Source organism: Amblyomma americanum, chromosome 4 (genome assembly GCF_052857255.1).
Source record: "Amblyomma americanum isolate KBUSLIRL-KWMA chromosome 4, ASM5285725v1, whole genome shotgun sequence".
Taxonomy (NCBI): domain Eukaryota; kingdom Metazoa; phylum Arthropoda; class Arachnida; order Ixodida; family Ixodidae; genus Amblyomma; species Amblyomma americanum.
In genome coordinates this window covers 69,300,312-69,319,668 of record NC_135500.1, presented here as the reverse complement: position 1 = coordinate 69,319,668, position 19,357 = coordinate 69,300,312, and the positions used below count along the sequence as shown (strand labels likewise).

The window sequence follows — 19,357 nt, the reverse complement described above, 5'->3', positions numbered from 1 at the left end:
TTAATCATGTGTAATTATTGAATATATCTGTTTGTTTAAACTGAGCCATACGGTGTCTCTCTGCCTCTCCGTCCCGTGTGGACCTGCGCATTATGGGGGGTCATCACACTGGTGTCAGAAGTGGGGTCTCAAAAGCAAATGTCCTCTGAATGCTGCGACATTCATGACTTCAAAATTGTAATCAAAAGGGAATCACGGGACTGATTGTGGGACTTTTACCCCCATTTGAGAGGCTTGAGGCACCGGAGGGCTTGAGCGAAAAAAAAATGTCTGTATCTGAGGGAGCTCCCACTCCACAGCCGTCGCTCGGAGCAAGCATGTTGGCATTAGGAAGCGTCATTCCGACGTTTACGGGAGATAAGACAGGGGTTCCAATCTGCGATTTCTTTTCCATGCTAGAAGAGATTGGGAAAATGGGGGGATGGTCCGATGCTCAAATGCTGGGAATGGCGAGGTGTAAGATGGCAGGAGCTGCTCGTGATTTTGCATGGCGAGACGAAAAGGTAAAATCCACAAAATCATTTGCGGAATTTAAGAAGCTCGCGTTCGAGCATTTCGACACTGAACCACGTCACGTGCGGGTACAGAGCTTCCGTGACGCCGGACAGATGGTAGGGGAGGACGTGCGAACGTTTGCGTCGCGGTTTCAGCGCCTAGCACGCGATACGTTAAGCAGGGAGGAGGAAGGGGATCAGCTAAGGAAGAAATACGCGGAGGATCTACTTAAAGAGAAAATGACCGCTTTGTTCGTGGCTGGTCTGCAAGACCCCGTGCGCCGGTTCGTGCTCTCGCGTAAGCCGAGCAATTTCGACCAAGCCCTGGCGGCCGCATTGGAAGAGGAACGAAATGAGGCGTTAACGACAGCCGCAGCGAGAGTACGCGTCATAGAGAGAGCGGTGCTCAACCCTGAGGTTGCTCTCTCGACAGAGCGGTTAGATCGCTTAGAACAGCTGCTATCTCAGCAGGTGGAACGCCAGGTTGAACCGGAGACCGCCACAAAGCTACAGGTGCGGTATGCGAGATTTTGAAGGAATCGTATGCTTCGCTTGCCAGGGTCGCGGACACATCGCCAGGTTCTGCCAAAACGTGCGCCGTGGGGAGCCACAAAGAGAAGACGGCGAGACACGCCCTAAGCAAGCCTACAGCGGGGCTCCAGATACCGAGACAAAAAACTAGATAGTCCTCCCCATCCTGAGGAGCATGGGGAGGGAGCAGTGGATGATGAGGTGGTGGTAGTTTGTGTGGCCGACGAGGCATGCCCTGTTGTGCGTTGCAAGTTAAATGGTTGTTGCATGGAATTGTTGATAGATACGGGGTCAAAGGTAACATTGCTTAAGGAGAGCAGTTTTAACACGCTTCGAAGGAAGGGGGATTGCGAGGTGTTGGAAGCGTCTGGTGGTATGGCAACTAGATTTGTAGGCATAACGGGCGAGCCTCTTGGCATAAGTGGACTCTACCGGTTACACTTCTCTCTCGGCGGAATTGCATTGAAGCACCCCTGCTACGTATGCCCGGACACGGTGTCTCTGCCAAACGGAGTGTCAGGTATATTAGGGCAGGATTTTTTGAGAAAAGGGAAGGTAGTACTCTCATTCTCTGAGGAAGAGGTTAATGCGGGCGGCTCAAAAGTTCCGTTTTTGAACAGGAGAGGGGCTGAGATTCGCATTACCGATATTGACACCCATCAAACAGTGGGATCATTGGAGAAGGTATATTCGCGGGTTGCCGTCAGGCTGGTCGATGAGGCGGTCGTCCTTCCTTGGTCGGAGCACATTTTGCACGCGTTTGTGCCTTCAGATGTAGAGAGCGGCGCCGTGGGAGTGCTTGAGCCGGTCGACTCTCTCAGCAATGACCTGAAGGCAGCCGCGTGCCTCGTGACAGTTAATGACGCCCACAGAGTGCCCCTACGGGTGGTTAACTGTAGCCAGCAGCCACTGAGCCTTCCCAAGAACAAAACATTGGCTTTGTTCACCTCTCCGATAGAGAAACGTGAGCCCACCGATACGGTACTCGCAAATGTAGAGCATGCTAGTCCTTCGGCTGCTCCAAAGGTGTCGTTCGATCTTTCTCACGTAAAATCCAGGGAGAGGGATGCTCTGGCTGGTTTGCTGAACGACTACTCGGAGGTATTGGCCGCGTCCAACCTGGATTTGGGCTGCTGTGGCGTTATAAAGCACAGGATAGAAACCGGCACCTCATCGCCCGTTTACCAGCGTGCGTACAGGATTCCTTACTCCCAACGTGAGGAGATGGAGCGGCAGGTGCAGGACCTGATTGATCGCGGCATTGTCGAACAATCAAAGTCACCCTGGGGAGCACCAGCACTATTGGTGGAAAAGCCAGATGGCTCGTATCGATTGGAGCCCCGCCGCGGTGGCTCAGTGGTTAGGGCGCTCGACTACTGATCCGGAGTTCCCGGGTTCGAACCCGACCGCGGCGGCTGCGTTTTTATGGAGGAAAAACGCTAAGGCGCCCGTGTGCTGTGCGATGTCAGTGCACGTTAAAGATCCCCAGGTGGTCGAAATTATTCCGGAGCCCTCCACTACGGACCTATTTGTTCCTCTCTTCTTTCACTCCCTCCTTTATCCCTTCCCTTACGGCGCGGTTCAGGTGTCCAACGATATATGAGACAGATACTGCGCCATTTCCTTTCCACCAAAAACCAATTATTATTTTTATTATTATTATCGATTTGCAGTGGACTACCGCAAACTAAATGCCGTAACTCGCATCGATCCATACCCCATCCCCAATATACAGGAGACGCTTTCTCAGCTGGGCTCTGCCAGGTACTTCACGGTAGTGGACATGGCGGCGGGATTCTGGCAGATAGCAATGGATCCGGCAGATGCCGAGAAAACGGCATTCAACACGCCCTCAGGGCACTATGAATGGAAAAGAATGCCGATGGGTCTGGCCAAGAGCCCTGCTGTCTGGCAGAGAACCGCTGATGTTATCCTGGCAGGTCTTCTGGGGAGGCTGTTCTTCGTGTATATGGGTGACATAATCATATACAGTGACAGTTTTGAGAACCATTTGCGCGATATTGAGCAGGTTTTGGTGCGACTAAGAGGAGCGGGTCTCAAGCTGAAGCCCTCTAAGTGCCAATTCCTCAAAAACGAGGTGAAATACCTCGGGCACGTTGTTTCAGCTGACGGCGTGCGACTGGACCCTGAGAAACTAAGGTGTGTCTCGGATTTTCTATCCCCCGACTAGCGTCCGCCAGGTCCGGCAGTTTCTCGGCCTGATCGGTTACTACCGAAGGCACATAGAGGAGTTCGCCAAGCTCGCTAAGCCGCTCACCACCTTAACAGCCAAAAATGTCGCCTTTCGCTGGGACGAAAACGCGGAGGATGCTTTTGGGGCCCTGAAAAAGAAGCTAATGAGTGCACCACTGTTGCGCCACCCGGATTTTAATTTGCCCTTCGTTATGGCCACAGATGCGTCAAAGTTCGCAGTTTGTGCCGTGCTATCTCAGGTTATCGAGGGCAAAGAACATCCCGTTGCTTTTGCATGCCGACAGCTGAGCCCCACAGAGCAAAAGTACGGAGCTACGGAAAGGGAGTGCCTCGCCGTTGTCTGGGCAGTAAAGCACTTCAGATGCTACCTTTACGGCCGCAAATTCAAGCTAGTCACAGACTGCCATCCTCTGAAATGGGTGATGAGTGTCTACACCTGCAGGAATACTGCTTTGAAGTTGAGCATAAGTCAGGAAAGACACATCTGAATGCTGATGCACTCAGCCGCACAGCTGCCGTGGCAGCTATAGATGAGTTTGTCCCCGTAGTCGACCCCGCCGAATTACGCACAGAGCATTGCAGAGATCCTGACCTGAAGCGAATAATCGAAAGCTTAGAGGGCGCACCGTCTCACCCCGAACAGCTAGGTTATTTCATCGGCAAAGACGGCACCCTGTGTCGGCGCACGAGGCCAAACAGGAAAGGAAGACCAGAGAAAACCGCTTGGGAGAGAGTCGTCATACCTCGGTCGTGGACAGAAAGGGTTCTTCGCGCGTTTCACGATGCGCCATGCGCCGGTCATTTTGGCATAGCGAAGACACGCAGGCGTGTGGAGCGTTTGTACTTTTGGAGTGGCATGCGACAGGATGTTAGAGACTACTGTGCGAAGTGTCATTCCTGTCTCTAAAGAAAAACACCCAAGGGACGAAGACCAGCTCCAATTCAGCCGTTCCCTGAGGTTTCGGCTCCCTTCGAGCGGACAGGTATGGACATAATGGGCCCATTGCCCACGTCCACTTCCGGAAACAAGTACATTTTAGTATTTGTCGATCACCTTTCAAAATACGCGGAAGCGGTAGCACTCCCAGATCAGAAGGCAGACACGGTTGCAAGAGCATTTGTCGAACAGATCGTGCTCCGACATGGACCCCCGAGGCAACTCTTGACAGATCGGGGAACGAACTTCGTGTCGCAGCTAATGAGGAGAGTTTGCGAGCTACTTAAGATCGCTAAGAAGCAGACAACACCGTACCATCCGGCTTGCAACGGCGCGGTGGAGCGACTGAACCAAACCGTGGCCGGGTTCCTGTCGCATTTTGTTTCGCGCGACCAGCGGGACTGGGACTTGTGGCTCCCGTATGCAATGTTTGCCTACAATTCCGCAGCACACGAGAGCACGGGCGAATCGCCATTCTTTCTTCTCTACGGCCGAGACCCGGACCAGCCTAGTGAAGTGCCGGAGGGCCCCCGTCGTGTCCCATACGCTTCACTGGACGACTATAAGGTTGAGCTAGAATCGCGCTTGCAAGTGGCGAGGGACATCGCAAAGGAGGCCTTAAAGAAAGCGGCGAAGCGCAGGAAAGAGGTGCACGATCGCAGTGCTAGAGACGCGCCGTTTGATGTGGGGGACAGCGTGTACATTGAAAACTGCCAAAGGCAGATTGGGCTGGCTCGTAAGTTCCAGACGAAGTGGAGAGGACCGTGCGAGGTTGTAGAGAAGCTTTCTCCGGTAAACTTCAGAGTCCGAGACGTGAACCGGCGCTTGATAACGATACACGCAAATCGCCTCAAGTCGGCACCGGTTCAGTATTCACGAAATGAGGAAAGGGAACGCGCGGATTTTGATGGGGACAGAAGTGAAGCGGAGCGCGCAGATAGTTCGCAAGAAACGCCTTTTCCTGCATTTGTTCGGCAGGCGCCAGAGGTGACGGCCGGAATGCCACCGGATTTACTTCATGCATTGCTAGAAGAAGCGCGCGAGGTTGCCACGCAGATAACGCCAGGAGAGGCTCCTGCCACGAGCCCTCGCGAGTCCCAAAGCAGACAAAGGGTCACAGACTTACTTAGTATGACTCATGAAGGCCGATATCCGCTGCGAAATCGGAAAGCTAAGTCGGACTATTGGCGTAAACAGAGCGGAGTTGTGAACTGGTCAGAATTGTGTAATGCCGCAGCTCATAACATTGCTATATGCGTATCTGTTAAGTTATCGGAGTTGGTAGTTAAACCTTTCTGTCATTAAGTAACACCTTCACAGGAGAGCATGCGGAGCGCGTGCAGAACCTGCCCTACTTCCTTTCGTTATCTATATTTTTGTCTGTGCCGTGATCGTGCTAGAAGTGGGAGCTCCTTTGTAACTGTGGTAAATTATTTCGTCCAGTTTGGACTAGAAAGGAGAGGCTTGGGTGCTGAGTTTCATGTTTATTTGTAAAAGAAGATCAGTGCTGCCCCTGGAGACGGCAGTTATGACAGCGGAGGCATATGGTGTTGTGCAGTGGTGTTGAGTGCAGCGAAAAGTCTTTTGTCGGACGCACTGTGCGAGGCGATTCAGAAAGACAAGGGGAGCTGCATGGACTCAAATGTTCGGAGAACATTCTTCTGGAGGGTGAGCGAGTGTGACGTTCCTTGTGTGTGCTACGAGCGTCCGCGTTCGACGGCGCGGCGTAGACGGAGCCCCCAGTGGCGGAGAAAGCACAACCGGACCCCCTTTCATGTTTCTACTGTCTATGTCTGCAAGCAACTTGAGTGGGATTGCTTTCGGGCCTGCCGCCGTGGACCGCACGGAGACGACCCAGATGACAGCGGCATCATCAATTACCGAGCCATACTCGTTGAGAGTGACGACCAGAACGAAGGGGTTTAAGCCCAACCGGACCCTCTTTCCATAGTGTCGGCACGAGACGAACGCCGCCACCGCCGCCGCGGGGAGACGGGCGTTGTCTTCCCCAATTGCCGTGGCCGTTCCAGGGCGGCCTCGTTTCGGCGGGCCTGGCCCCGTGGCAAGACGGCGGGCATCATCAATCAACCCTCCCGAGCACATCCCAGGACAAGGGACCACTTTCCCGGCCTTTTAGTGACCTCGCGTTCCGGCCTTGAGGGGCGAGTGTCATTTGATGGAGAACGGAGGCCGGTGACCCGCGAGAACCGACAGCGGGCCAGAGCGCGCCTTACCACAGCCGACGCTATGCGCTACCTCGAAGACAACCTTCTTTCCCTCGGACTCAACACGTGAGGGGGGCGAGACCATAAGTGCGGTGGTGTGTTTGTGCGGCCAAGTGAAAGCCCTAGCCCCCCCCCCCCCTCCGGCGTGGGCGTCCTCACCCTAGGGAGTGTGGGGATAAGAGGATATAAAAATCGACAAGCAGTACCGAAGAGGGACGCTCAGGACGACATCGTTCGCCAAGGGGGCCTTCAGCACCGAAGCCCGACGGCGTGCAGCTTCTGCCAGCAACCGTTCGAGCTCAGCTCCGGAGCCCCTCCATCGTCTCCATGAAGTCATCGGCACGTAAGCTCGGACACCCCAGCCTCTGATGTATAATCTTAATCATGTGTAATTAATGAATATATCTGTTTGTTTAAACTGAGCCATACGGTGTCTCTTTGCCTCTCCGTCCCGTGTGGACCTGCGCATTATGGGGGGTCATCACATAGCTTTCAGACTCGAGCTTCACAACTGTCTACAGCGACTCTAGAGAAGCCACACTAGCTTTCGCCAAGGGCGGAACAGACAAGACGGCGCTACGAATCTTAGGCGGAAGTAACATCACCGATCACTCCATCGTATGATTCCCCGCACACATGGGTAGCTTAGGGGGCGGTCTGCGAAATCTCAACGAGATCGCACACGAGGCGGCGCTAGGACTCATCGACCGCGTCCCTCTGGTTTCCTCCGCTGCCCCACATATCGAGTACACGGATCAATTATTCACGTACAACGAGCTCACTAGGTACTTTTATTTAGGCAGACGAGAGTTTACTCTCCTGGATAAGAAATTAACCCGCAGCCAGTCGGTCACGTTATGCTTGCTCTAAACGAACTCATACCCCAACCCTTGGCGCATGAAGCACATCGACCCAGACTACGACGGACAAGATGTGTGTGAACAGTGCAGTGAACGTCTAGACTTGAACCATATGCTGTGTGGTTGTGGATCGAGTGACGCCTACGCCAAGAACAAGGACCATTGGGACAATGTGCTAAAAAGTGCTTCACTACACGACCAGCTTTAGGCTGTCCAGGAGGCCCGCGCGGCAGCGGAGAGCTTCCGGCTCTTTGTGCCGACGTGGGAGCTGCCCTCTACACCTGGCGCCTAGCCGAGTGTCCTTCAGGACCCCTACTGTGGGATATAAAGTTTTACCACCACCACCACCACAGGGTCGCTATTTACGCCGCGTGTCAAGACGTAGCGGAAGCTGAAATTAATAAAATTACTTCTATAGCACATTGATGTAAATAATGAACAGCAGATCCGAAGAAAAGCAACCTACTTTATGTGGTCAAGCAGATATTCAATCAATGCCACTGTTGCCCTTGTTTTGAGAAGCGTATTTTCGTAGGTCTCTGGTCTTTCGCTTCTGTCAGCCGCCATTCATCTGGAGATCTTCAAGGTAACAGAAGAAATCTAGTTCCAGCCGGGAGAGTCGTTCATCATCTGTGACGAAGAACGGTTCCTCATGCTTTCCCCCTCCCCCGTGCCATCACTGCACCAATATCATGGAGGGCATGCCATTTCGCAGCCATCCTCATAAAAGTAATTGTGGCCGAGCTGTCATTGAACTGGCCTGCATCAGGATGACAGTTTGGGTTCTTAAGAAATTGGAGTGTTGCTATTGTTGGCGCAGAAAATATTTGAGTGGCCCTGCACACTTTCATTTTTTCCAAGTCGTGGGGTTCAACGTGTGCACGGTTAAGAAACCTGCCTGGCTTGACCAGCAGCTCTGACTGAATTTCAAAGAGCTTCTTTAAGTAGAAACCAGCTTGAATGAGTGATTCGCCATATGTCATTTTCTCTCTAAAGAAAGTTAGTGCGAAGATTCCTTATGAAGTGATTAGGGTCAATGGACAAGAACAATGGGTGCCCTGTCCGCACACGTTGAGGTACGGCATGCGCAAGCGTGCCGTCTTCTGACAGGCCTTTCAAAAGAGCCACGCTTGTTTGATGGTAGTCGGTGACGATTCTTAGCACAAGAAAACCCATATCTTCGACAGCCTTTATGGCTTCCATTGTCATTGAAGGCATCTTGTCGTTCTTGAAACACCGCATGAACAAATAGACTACCGATATGACATAGGCTGTCGATAGTTCTCGTGAAACTAAGCACAACAAGCGGTCTGACACTTGAGGGGCTGTAATTTGTTGATCCTCGGGGCTCAAGTCATCAAGACCAAATATCTTGTCCACCTGTCGGTCGTATACAACCTTCGGAGCTATAGACATCTCATCGAAAACGAGGGAACAGTAAGCTTCCTGCTCCACACCTAGCCCTTCGTGCTCCACACGAAGCCGCTCTCTTATCAATGAAGTCACTCCAATTTCGCCGGTTGAATGCCCTACGTAATTTTGTAGCGTAGCTCTACATCGGAGCTTCAAAATGCCTCTGTCGAACATGTTCATACTCTTTGTTCGAGCAGGCTTTCCACAAATCACATTCCCGCAGTATTCCGTCGTTTTAGGAAGGCTTTTCTTATTGAAACTTGTCACTTGGTTGCGGATATAAACTGCAGCTTTGTCTCCTTTTTCCGCCTCTTTCAACACCTGTACAAGGGCCTTAATTTTTTTGTTCTCTGTGTAGACTTGCAGAGCTCTTTTGTGTCGTCAAGGTCGGTTTGTAATTTTTGAAGCTGGTTGTCTTGACGAGCAGCCTTCCATTTCACTCTGTTCTTCACTTTTTTCGCCTCTTGCAAGACATGCACAAAGTCCAATGTAGTTTGGCAGTCCTGATCAACTGAACAACCACACGGTTCTATGCCAGCCACTGGATCGAACGCTTCTACCTCACCCCCTAACTCAACGTCTTCCCTCGCGCTCTACGCCTGAGGAGGCAGAGGAGACCGCCATCGCCCTAGTCCTTGCACATTCGGACGCCCAATACATCTTCAGCGACTCCAAAACGGCTCTGTCCAACTTTCCCAGGGGCAGGATTCACGCCCCTGCCTGGCAATTGTTTAACACTCCTACCCAAAATTTACCGCGCAGGGTAGAGCTTCAGTGGGTGCCGGCTCACTCTGGGAACCCTGGAAACGAGGCTGCCGATAAATTGGCCCGAGGTCTGAATTTCCGGGCTCAGGATAGTCTCGATCCAGGATTCTCGAGAGAGCGGGCGCACACCTTTGCGGAGCTCACGCAAATACCCCGTTTGGACCGTCGGACTTACCCTCCTCCTCACCCCTCTCCTACGCACTCCCAACAGATCCTCTTCAGACGCCTCCAGACCCGCTGTCTGTCATCCCCTCAGCTTTTATCCCACTACTGCGGCACATCCCCTGCATGCTCCCTATGCGGTGACCCCCGCGCCACTCTCCCATATCCTTTTCGGCTGCCCTGCTGACCCTCCCCCGCGGGGACAGCATGCCATCTCGAGCTGGGAGGACTGGGAGGTCCTGCTTATGTCTGCAGACCCGACATCGCAGCTTGCTGCGGTGACTCGGGCTGCCGACGTCATGTCCCGGCATAACCTACTTGATGCAGTGTTGGAACTCGCAGTAACCCAGGGGCCCAGCTGGGTCTAAAACTCACTTGCTCAATAAAGTTTTTCTGTCTGTTTATCTACCTCGTCGCTGGGGGACTGCACGAGACTTTCACTCACGTTGGCGCTTTCTCCTGAGTGGCCACTTTCACGGCCTACTCCAAGCACTGTGCTATTAGTAAAGTTCCTTCGCTGGTGTTTTCTTGGGTCTAGATTCTCCTTTTGCATATACTGAGGATATTGTAAAACATGGTCCGGACTGCAGTCGGAAGCACAACCCTGACCTTGGTGTTCTTTCGGTAGCCGTTCTCTGTAAAATGCAAGGAAGATACAAGAGACCTATCGCTTGGCTCCCACTTGATTCCTTTCCCTGAGGTATTTGGCGAGAGGCATTGTTTAGCCAGGCTTCTCAACGCTGTAGTTCACAGGGGAACTCGTGATACTTCACGGTGGGGTCCTTTTTTTCGTTTGTGACGCCGAGTGGCACACAGCAGTTGCGCGCATCGCACCTCGTACGCGGCAGTTGGTGCCACACACACGTGCATAAACTCGTGTGTGGCAGACAAGAGTGAAACGCTCGTACTCACGCGCACAGAAAAAATTTCAAATCCAGCGCTGCAGAAGTGAGGCAAATGTGGTCACTCATGCTCACAAGAAAAAGTCCCAAGAAAGCACTGCAAACACAAGCAGCATGAGGCAAATGCGCTCGGACACGACGAAGCAAGGCGCGCTTCAGGAGTCTACTCCCAGGAAGCAGGGCGACTTGTCCCCGCACAGTGGCGCCCTTACCTAAAACAGCGGCCGTGACTGTAAACTCCGTCGAGACGCGCTCGCCCATTGTCGGCGGCGCGATGTGGCTGGCTCCACCTCGCTTCGCACTTTGCATCAAGCGGTCGTGCTACTAGATAGCCAAGACAAATCGTGTCAGCGATCCATCTCTTGCACGTACGGAAAAAGAGATTTCCTTTTTAGATCGTTATAGCTGTGTTTGGTTTTTGTTGGTGTTTCGTTCTTTGTCTTGTTTTTCTTCCTCAGTATTTGTACCGAGCGTGAAAATAGGCTTTGTCTTTTTTCTCACGCAGTTCATTATGCCTCTAAAAATACAACGTTTTATAATGGCATCGCCTCGCATAGCGGATAAGACGCAAACTTGGCTCACACAACCAAGACTTCCAATGCACCAGTTGATGTTCACAATTCAGTAGAGTAGTGAGCTGGGCGAGTCGGTCCAAGATTGCAGAAAGAAAATTAGCGCAAAAGACGGAGACACAGAACAGGAACACAGGACGACCTTGGAATATCGACTGCATTTATTTCAGAGACGATCCCATTTATACCCTTCAGTATCAAACCACACTTGCGCACACATGATAGATTTAAAAGGAAATATAGATTGCAGCATCACAGGCAACCATCAGGAGCGTAATCATTGTTCGACCCTTTTAAGTTAAGGAGTTCAAAAATCTAATTTCTTTATCTGATAGACTAACCATCGTGTCACTTACACATCGATCTGCTTGTTTAACGATGTGGTGTGCCTCTAGAATTTCGCATTGACTTGAAGTTTTACCGCGTCCAAAAATTGAACCCTTCTTGAAGAGCGGAGTGCATTTGTGCTTCCTGCAATGTTTAGGTAAATTCGCCCCGTCATATGCGCAAAGGGGGCTTTCATGTTCTCCGAGCTGGGTGTTAAGTCAGCGGCCAGTCTGCCAATGTACATATTCCCGCCGGATAAATGTATGCAGTACATTATCTGGGTGGCACAGGAGACGTATTTGAGTTCATTATTGATCGTGCACTGTGAAATTTTACTCTTCCTATCGTCAATTCTTCTGCACAAACTGGCCAGTCTTCGTGCGGCTGTGAAGGCTACATAGACACCGTGCCTACTCGCGACCTTCTTTATGTTGTGCGAAAGTGCGTGCAAGTAAGGCATAACTTCGCACTTTCTTTTGTCTCTCCTTTCTTCCATCACCTTAAGTTTGGCTTTAATTTTTTAGAAGCTTTTCAGACACACCTTTGATAACATGCGTAGGAAAGCCTGCTTCTGTTAGTCTTTGCTCTTGCTGCAGTAAGCTTTCTTATACAGTATGGAAGCAGCTTGTTTCTAGCGCGCTACTGAGGCATAAGGCTGCAATAGCCCCTTTGGTAAGTTTGGAGTGGCAGGAGCTGTAAGGAAGTAAGACTTTGTTGGTTCGTGGGGCGTAGGTTCAGAAAAGGTGTCCAATTCAGTTAAAATCTAAAACAAGGTCTAAAAATCTAATACGACTGTCGCCCGGCAATTCACGAGTAAACGTCAATGAGCTAGAGGACGAAATAAAGCAATTTAAAACACTAGCCGCCACATTCTGCAGACTGTCCTTAGTTAAACTTTCGAATGTACTAAAAAATGATCAACATAACGGGACACCTTTGCCACATGCTTCATGCCCAATTTTTCTTTCAGTAAGGTGTCAAACTTAGACAGGTAGATGTGGGTAAAGATTGGCGCCACACAACACCCAATACAAATTCCTTTTCTCTGGACGTACAATGCACCATTAAAGTCAATCGTTGTAGAGGACAGGTAGGCCACGAGAAGTTCTAAAAAAACCTTCAACTGAGCAACCACAGAGGTTCTGGAACTGAACCGTGCCGGATTCTTCTATCAAGTCGCGCACTGCCTGCAGCATCTGGTCATGGGGCACTGAATAGTACAGCTCCTGGATGTCTATGGACACACCTGTATTGGCTCCGTGATGTCCGCGCTTGAGCGCCGCTGTCAAGTCCTGGGAACTCCCAACAGAGAATGGGTCAAGGGGCTCCAGAGTGGAAAGCTTGGATTCAAGGAACTGTCCGAACACTTTCTGCCACGATCCTCGTTCTGTATTTACAGTTCTCAGCGGGCAATCAATTTTGTGGGTTTTAGCACTGAAAAAGACGTGTAGTCCATCACCTTTGCACGAATTCACGGCTTTTTCAAGCCTGCCAAAATTGAGCTCGCGGAGAAGCTTCAGGACATCAGATGTGGTTCTTTTCGGTCTTTTCTTGGACTTCGTGAAATTTTTGTTGATAGCATCCAAAGCTTCCTCATTGAAGGCATCTTTTGACAATACGATGAAGTTTCCTTCATTATCGGACTGAAGTAAAGTCAATCCTTCAGCCCGAAAATGGACCACTATAGGCTGCAATATATTTCTTTTCTCTCCTTCTTTCTTGTTAATGTGCGTGGCCCGCAGAACGCATTAACTCCTTCAGAGATGCATCTTGTCCTCTCCTGCGAAGGTGCTTTGTCAGCGATGTGGCGTGCGGTGTCTAAGAGCTCATGGCCAGCAACGCGTGTTTCTAGGCAGTACTTCGGTCCTTTCCTCAGGATTTCATGATAAGCACTTTCATCATAGGCAAATGTGATCGTTTCTGAAATAAATGCAGTCGATAGTCCAGCGTCGTCCTGTGTTGCTGTTCTGTGTCTCCGTCTTTTGCGCTGGTTTTCTTTCTGCATCATTGTTCTCAAGTAGTGCGGCGAACTGGCATCTCATGCCCTCTTGCGCGAATGTTAATGCATTGGCGCTGTGAGATGTACTTTTCCACTGTAGCGCGGTATCTCATTAACGACGCCGACAGTGCATTTTATCCTGCCCCATTGAGCGAAAACCCGTCTGCGGGTGCGTGCGTGCGTGTGTGTGCGCGCGCGCGTGGGGTGTGTGTTTGTGGTGACACCCAATGGCACCCAGAAAAGATGGCGTCCACATGCAACCTGACAAGTGCCGGTTAAATTAATGCTGCAGGTTGCTCGGTAAGAGCAACCGGGATCGCACAAATTCCACGGTTGCAGCGCATGCCATCGCATATGCGCAGCACTTAATCGCTGCACCACTGCGCCAGAAATGGTATGAGGACTCCCAGGGAGCTATGAATGTTAAGAAAGACCTACTCTACACATATGGGCATTAGCCCGTTAGCTACAGCTTCATAACCTTAAGGCGGATCAGCGCGCAGATAAAAAGGGTTGTGGCGGCGGCGGCTACGTAAAGCCAGGCAGAGGTAGAATTTCCAGCTGCATTGCACCGGGTTACATCACGAAGCAGCGCACGACGACTGTGTTCACAAAGCGAGCGGGCGGGCTTACGCCTTCTCACACGTAAGCAGCCCTATATGTGGCTCTGCCGAATTTTTATTTATTTATTTATTAAAGCGAAAGCTTTACAAGGCTATGTTGACAAGGTCGTGTACGCAGCAGTTGTGGGGAACTTAGAAGAGGTAGCGTCAAACCAGTGGCTGTAATCAAAAGAAGGTGATGTGAGGATGCTGCCCAAACAAAAATGTTCGAAACGGGATGAACAGTTAATTAATTATAGCCAAAAATGTCCAAAAATTGGTCGGGGCCAGACAAAAGTGGCGCCAAATTTGAAAACGCCGGAAGTGTGGGACTACGTGCCCGTATGTGTGGGCAGAGCCAACGCGTGGCGCCAAATTTTAACACCAGAAATGAATACTGAGATGAAGCGTGGCAAAATGTGCGGTTAATCGAAATCGAGTGAATTAATGATAAAGAAAGTGTTAAGCGTGAAATAAAGGTGGTTATGGTAAATTAAGGTTGATTAATGGTGAATTAATGGAGCAATGGTGCGGAGCGGAGCGATGCCACGCCAAATGTGCAATGAGTATACGGCCCCATCCGCTTCAACGCGTCGCTTCTACGCCATTGGTGGTTTACTGAAGTTACGTCACAATCAAGTGAGACACAGGGAGCGACGGCGCACCGAAAAAAACTTTAAATGAGTATACGGCCCCCTCCGCTTCGGTGCGCCGCTTGTACACCAGTCGCAAATCCCTGCCACACTTGCAGAGGCAGGAGTATGGCCTCTCTCCTTCCGTCTCCTCCAACGAGGCCTACACGTAATTGATCGCCTGCACCGTGCCCCTGGTGGAAGGGCTCTCCTCTCAAGACTCAAATCCAGCCTGTCCTCAAGAGCTAGGAAGCTATGCACAGCATACGAAGAGATCATTGCTCGTCCCTGCTGCCCCAGACCAGTTCTCCCTCCACCGCCTACTCGGCCTACCTTGACCATTTCCATACAACTTGACGGAGTCAGAAAAAGACACTTTCCCACTACCCACATCAAGCAGGCAAACTATGCCCTACTTGAGGAGAAACTTAAGGACTAACTACTTATTTTCAAAGATGGCTTTGCTCTCCCAACTACCTGGAAGCCACTCCGGCCTGCCTCATGCCCTCACTCGCCCTTTCACGTACCTGTCGCCTGGAATTCCCAGCCAACTCCACCGCAGCAGAAATGACAGCCCTGCACCTTGCAGCTGACACACTCGAGTCTTGGCTCCCTACATTTCCTGTAGCTATATTGTGTGATTAAAAAGCAGCACTATTAAGCCTAAATAGACCAAAGACCACCCAATTTTGCAGCCGAAGTCCTTGAACGCAGACTTCTGTCCTCAGAGGACCAGGGCCTCCAACTCTCCCTTCACTGGATCCCACCACACCTGGTCACCCCTGGGAATGAAGAAGTGGACACCTTGGCAAAGGCAGCCCATAATGAAGACCCTCCCATATCATCTTACGTATCTCCCTATGACTATTCCCGCCACGTCATACGAAGAGCCCTCACCACATATCATCCAGACACCATAATTTATTTTGGTACCCCATTTAAGCCCCTCCCGAAAAGTGGTCTCACCAGACGTGAACGTTCACTTTTTTTAGACTAAAGATCGGTTGCTACTGGACGGTATCCAGAAGGTACTCCAGAGATCTCGTCCCGTCTCCTAACTGCTCATCCTGTGGTGACATCGAAACGATTGGTCACCTTCTTTTGGCCTGCCCCACTTACGACACAGAGAGAATCGCGCTCTTTGCTAAATACCGCAATCTGGGTCTCCCTATCAACACAGAATCCCAAATACTGTACCCCAACAAACAGCCATTTCAGGCCCTGCAAGGTCTTGTAAATTTCCTTAACACCACGGGCCTGTCCACCGTGCTTTTGGTTATATCCGGCGTTCACTCTTGCCCCAAGTGCTTCTAGCCAATTCCCATCCCTCCCTCCCCACCCTTATTCCAAATCTCTTCTCCCGGGTGTTGTGCAGTGTTCCCGTAGAGGGCAGCCAAATATCGCATCCCTAATCCCAATCATCCAACCAAGCCACCAAGCCAGTCGCTCCCTCGCCGTTGCCGCGTGCAGATGCTGCGTCCGCGCGGTGATGCCGTGGTGCTTAATTGCGCGTTGTGTAGGCGTGTGGCATCATCTTTAAGCCGTCTGTGCCATCGCATAGTGCAGCTTCAACGTCCAGACCACATGTAAAGGGAGCCAAAGAGGGGCAAAGAGAAGCAAAGACGCGACGAGTGCCGAGGAGGCGTCAATGTTTTCGCATTACTCCAATGCGGGTTGCCGCAGTGATCTCGAATTTTTTTAATCAGCCCTGAGGGCTAAACGTATTACAATGCGCAGTGGTTTGAAAAAGCAGTTAAATCACAGGCATCAGTTCCTCCCATGTCCGACGTTCTGGGACAAATCTTTGCAAATTAGAAAATTCCAAGATAGCGTTATGGAAGTATTGTAGGTAATGGCCCATTCTTCTGATAAGTAGCAAGAACTTTCCTTTACAGTGCTTCCATCAGTCGCATCGAATAGTTAAGACTGCCATAAGAATCCAATGGGGAACACTTTCGACAGCGGAAAAGTTAACATATGAAAAAATGCAAGACGGCAGTCGGGTGATCTCCGGATATATCGAATGTTTTAATGAAATTTTACATTACACGCAAAGGTTTCCGCTCAAAAATTGTTCTGTCCAGATTTCTTGGGCATGTGGTTATCCAATATTAGCAAAAATAATTTTGAATCTTTATTACATACTTAATGGTAGAGCCATTACGAAAACGCAAGCGATCAACTGCAGATGTGAGCGATACGAGAAGGCGGCCCTTGATGTATACAAATAAAAAAATTCAATTCTTTCAGTTACATGAATTCCTTGTCCTCAGTCTTACCCCTTCGGTCACAGCTCTTTGTCGGCGAACCACACCCTGTACATCGCCGCGGCGCAGACGGCTGCGCTCCTTGTGCACGCCGGCTCGCTGTGCCCTTGGCTGCAGCGCGTGGACCTTCGGCTCCTTCGGATCACACTGGTGATGAGCATGGTGCTGCTATCGCTGACCTTCCACGTGGTCTCGGAGTCGCAGTGCTGGCTCCTGGCTATGGGCAAGTACGACAACTTGACCACTGTCATCGCTCGCCTGGCCTGCGAGAACGGCGTGGCACTAGGCGACGTCTGGCGACTGGTCCACTACGCCGAGGTAGTCAAGCCACTGCAGGTGAGCTGACAAGAAGCGGCAGCACCAACATTACAATCAACATCACGTTCACTCGGTTATGCCTACTCCGAGACAAAAGTATTTCCGACTGATTGGGAGATGGCTTGCACGAGCAACCTTCTTTATCTCCTCTCCCCATCTCTCTTCACCTCCCACCCGGCCCACTTTTTTTTCTTCGTTAGCCTAGCAGGCAAGCATTTGCCCGTTCTATGCACTGCAAGTTCCGGCGATTTCGACCCTCGTGTTGATCCCATGGTGGGAGCAATGAATTCTCGTTCCCCTAGCCACGCTGTTCTCTTCCCACACCTGAATGTTAACCTTACCATAACGTTGTCGTATCATGCATTCTCTAATCTTCAGCTCATTCAGCAGTAACAGACACCCCCAAAGTAGAAGCGCTCGTGTTGTCGTTTCTTTTCTTCGTCCCTGTATTGTGTGCGCTGTTTTTCAGTATGTATACATACACCCCGTCTAATTTTCTCATTTTCAACGACTCCAATTTTAGTGTTTCTCGGAACGTAGCGCAAAATCATTTGTTCCTCATTTCCAAGGCGAACATAGCGCACCCAGTATATAGACAAGGAAAAGCTACGTCACTATAAAGAACAGCGCTGCTTGGGGTTTTTGGTGCAGTTCGATTGAGAATTCTCCGTATGCAGGTGTGTTGTCTATGGCCTGAAGTCCGTACGAATGACCTTTAGGCGCCGCAGTTGCAATGGTTCTGCTCGTTTCATCATCCTTCCTATAAAGTGACGTACTGCTCCTTCCTGAGCTTCGGGCCCGCACAGCGGCGCTGTCGATGGTGTGGTTCTGGTGCTTCTTGGCGCGTTTCTCGCTGAGCCAGGTGCGTCCCTGTGCCGTGTCAGGTTGGGATCAGCTGCTGCTTGCGCTGCTGATGCTGCCCGTGTACGCCACCAGCTACTCCCTGGTGATCAAATGGAACCGGCACACGAGCCTGTGCATGGCATTCGCGGCAGCGTCCACTGCAGCAGCGGGAGCGGGTCTCGTCATGTACTACGACTGCCTGATGGCTGTCCAGGCCGGTTTACCGGCGATTGAACTTGGAGCTTGACGAACAGGAGCGCGCCGTAAGCATATCTAGCGATTTCAATATCCCACGTCTTACGACAGTATTCAGAGACAGGACAACACGCAGGGGGTCCGAAAAGACGTCGCCGCTTCACCCCGAGGTTCTTCAGCTCACTATTTAGACCACAAGAATGTCATCTGTGTGATGAACGCCGGGTCATGGGTTCGATTCTGTTAGCAGCTGCCGCATTTTATCCAATGACGTCATTAACGTGGAACCGAACGGGGTGATGTCTATATTTTTGCTAAGCATGTATGTCATCAATGTGTGCCTCGTTGTGTGCCCTGACGTCAAGGAGAGGTGCTGGTAATGAGTGTTTAACGAATCTCTACAGGAGAGCTGAAAGGTAGAGGTATTTCGCTTAGCAAAACTTTCGGAACTACCGTAATTACCCGAATGAACCACGAGCGCAATTGCAACACGAAGGACGATTTCATGGGCCCGAAACAAGGGAAAAAACGACTGTAACGGAAGGCCGACGTTGTGGACGGCCAAAGGAAAAAAGCAAATGAACAGCCTCCTCGCACAACTTTCCGATGGTAGCTGTGCAATCGGCCAAGCCGGTTTCCTTCTGGACCAACTGCCGCATGCTGGCGAGGAAGAGCGACGTCTGGCGAGCGCGCGACGTCTGCTACCATTACGGCGAGGCCGACCACATCAACTGGAAGTTTTCCTATCGGCGGCCTTGACTTCGAGGTTTTCTTGCTGAGAGCATACGTCATTCGGCGGGACCACGCACCTCCACTATCCAACGGCGCATTCCCCCACGTTCTCAGCGCCACCAATTATGGTTGCCTTGGCCATGCCGCTTCTCGCCTACTGGAACCAGGTAAGTAGCTGAAGCCTAATGCAGGTCCTCCTGCATTCGATGGGAAAACTAACCAGGCGACCTTTGGTGCGAGGCCGCTGGACGTCGTATCGACGCAAAGCTTTCACTGACGTGCCCTTCGAATCATCCCGGAATGACGTCGGCAATTGCATGCTCTCGTAAAGGCGGGATCTCGTTGGATATCACTTTTTTAATCGTCA

General features: G+C 51.1%; 1 pseudogene; it reads left to right on the top strand.

Annotated features, from left to right (window-relative positions):
- Positions 1-19,357, top strand: part of LOC144129556 (uncharacterized) — a 59,398-nt pseudogene that overhangs the window by 37,853 nt on the left and 2,188 nt on the right.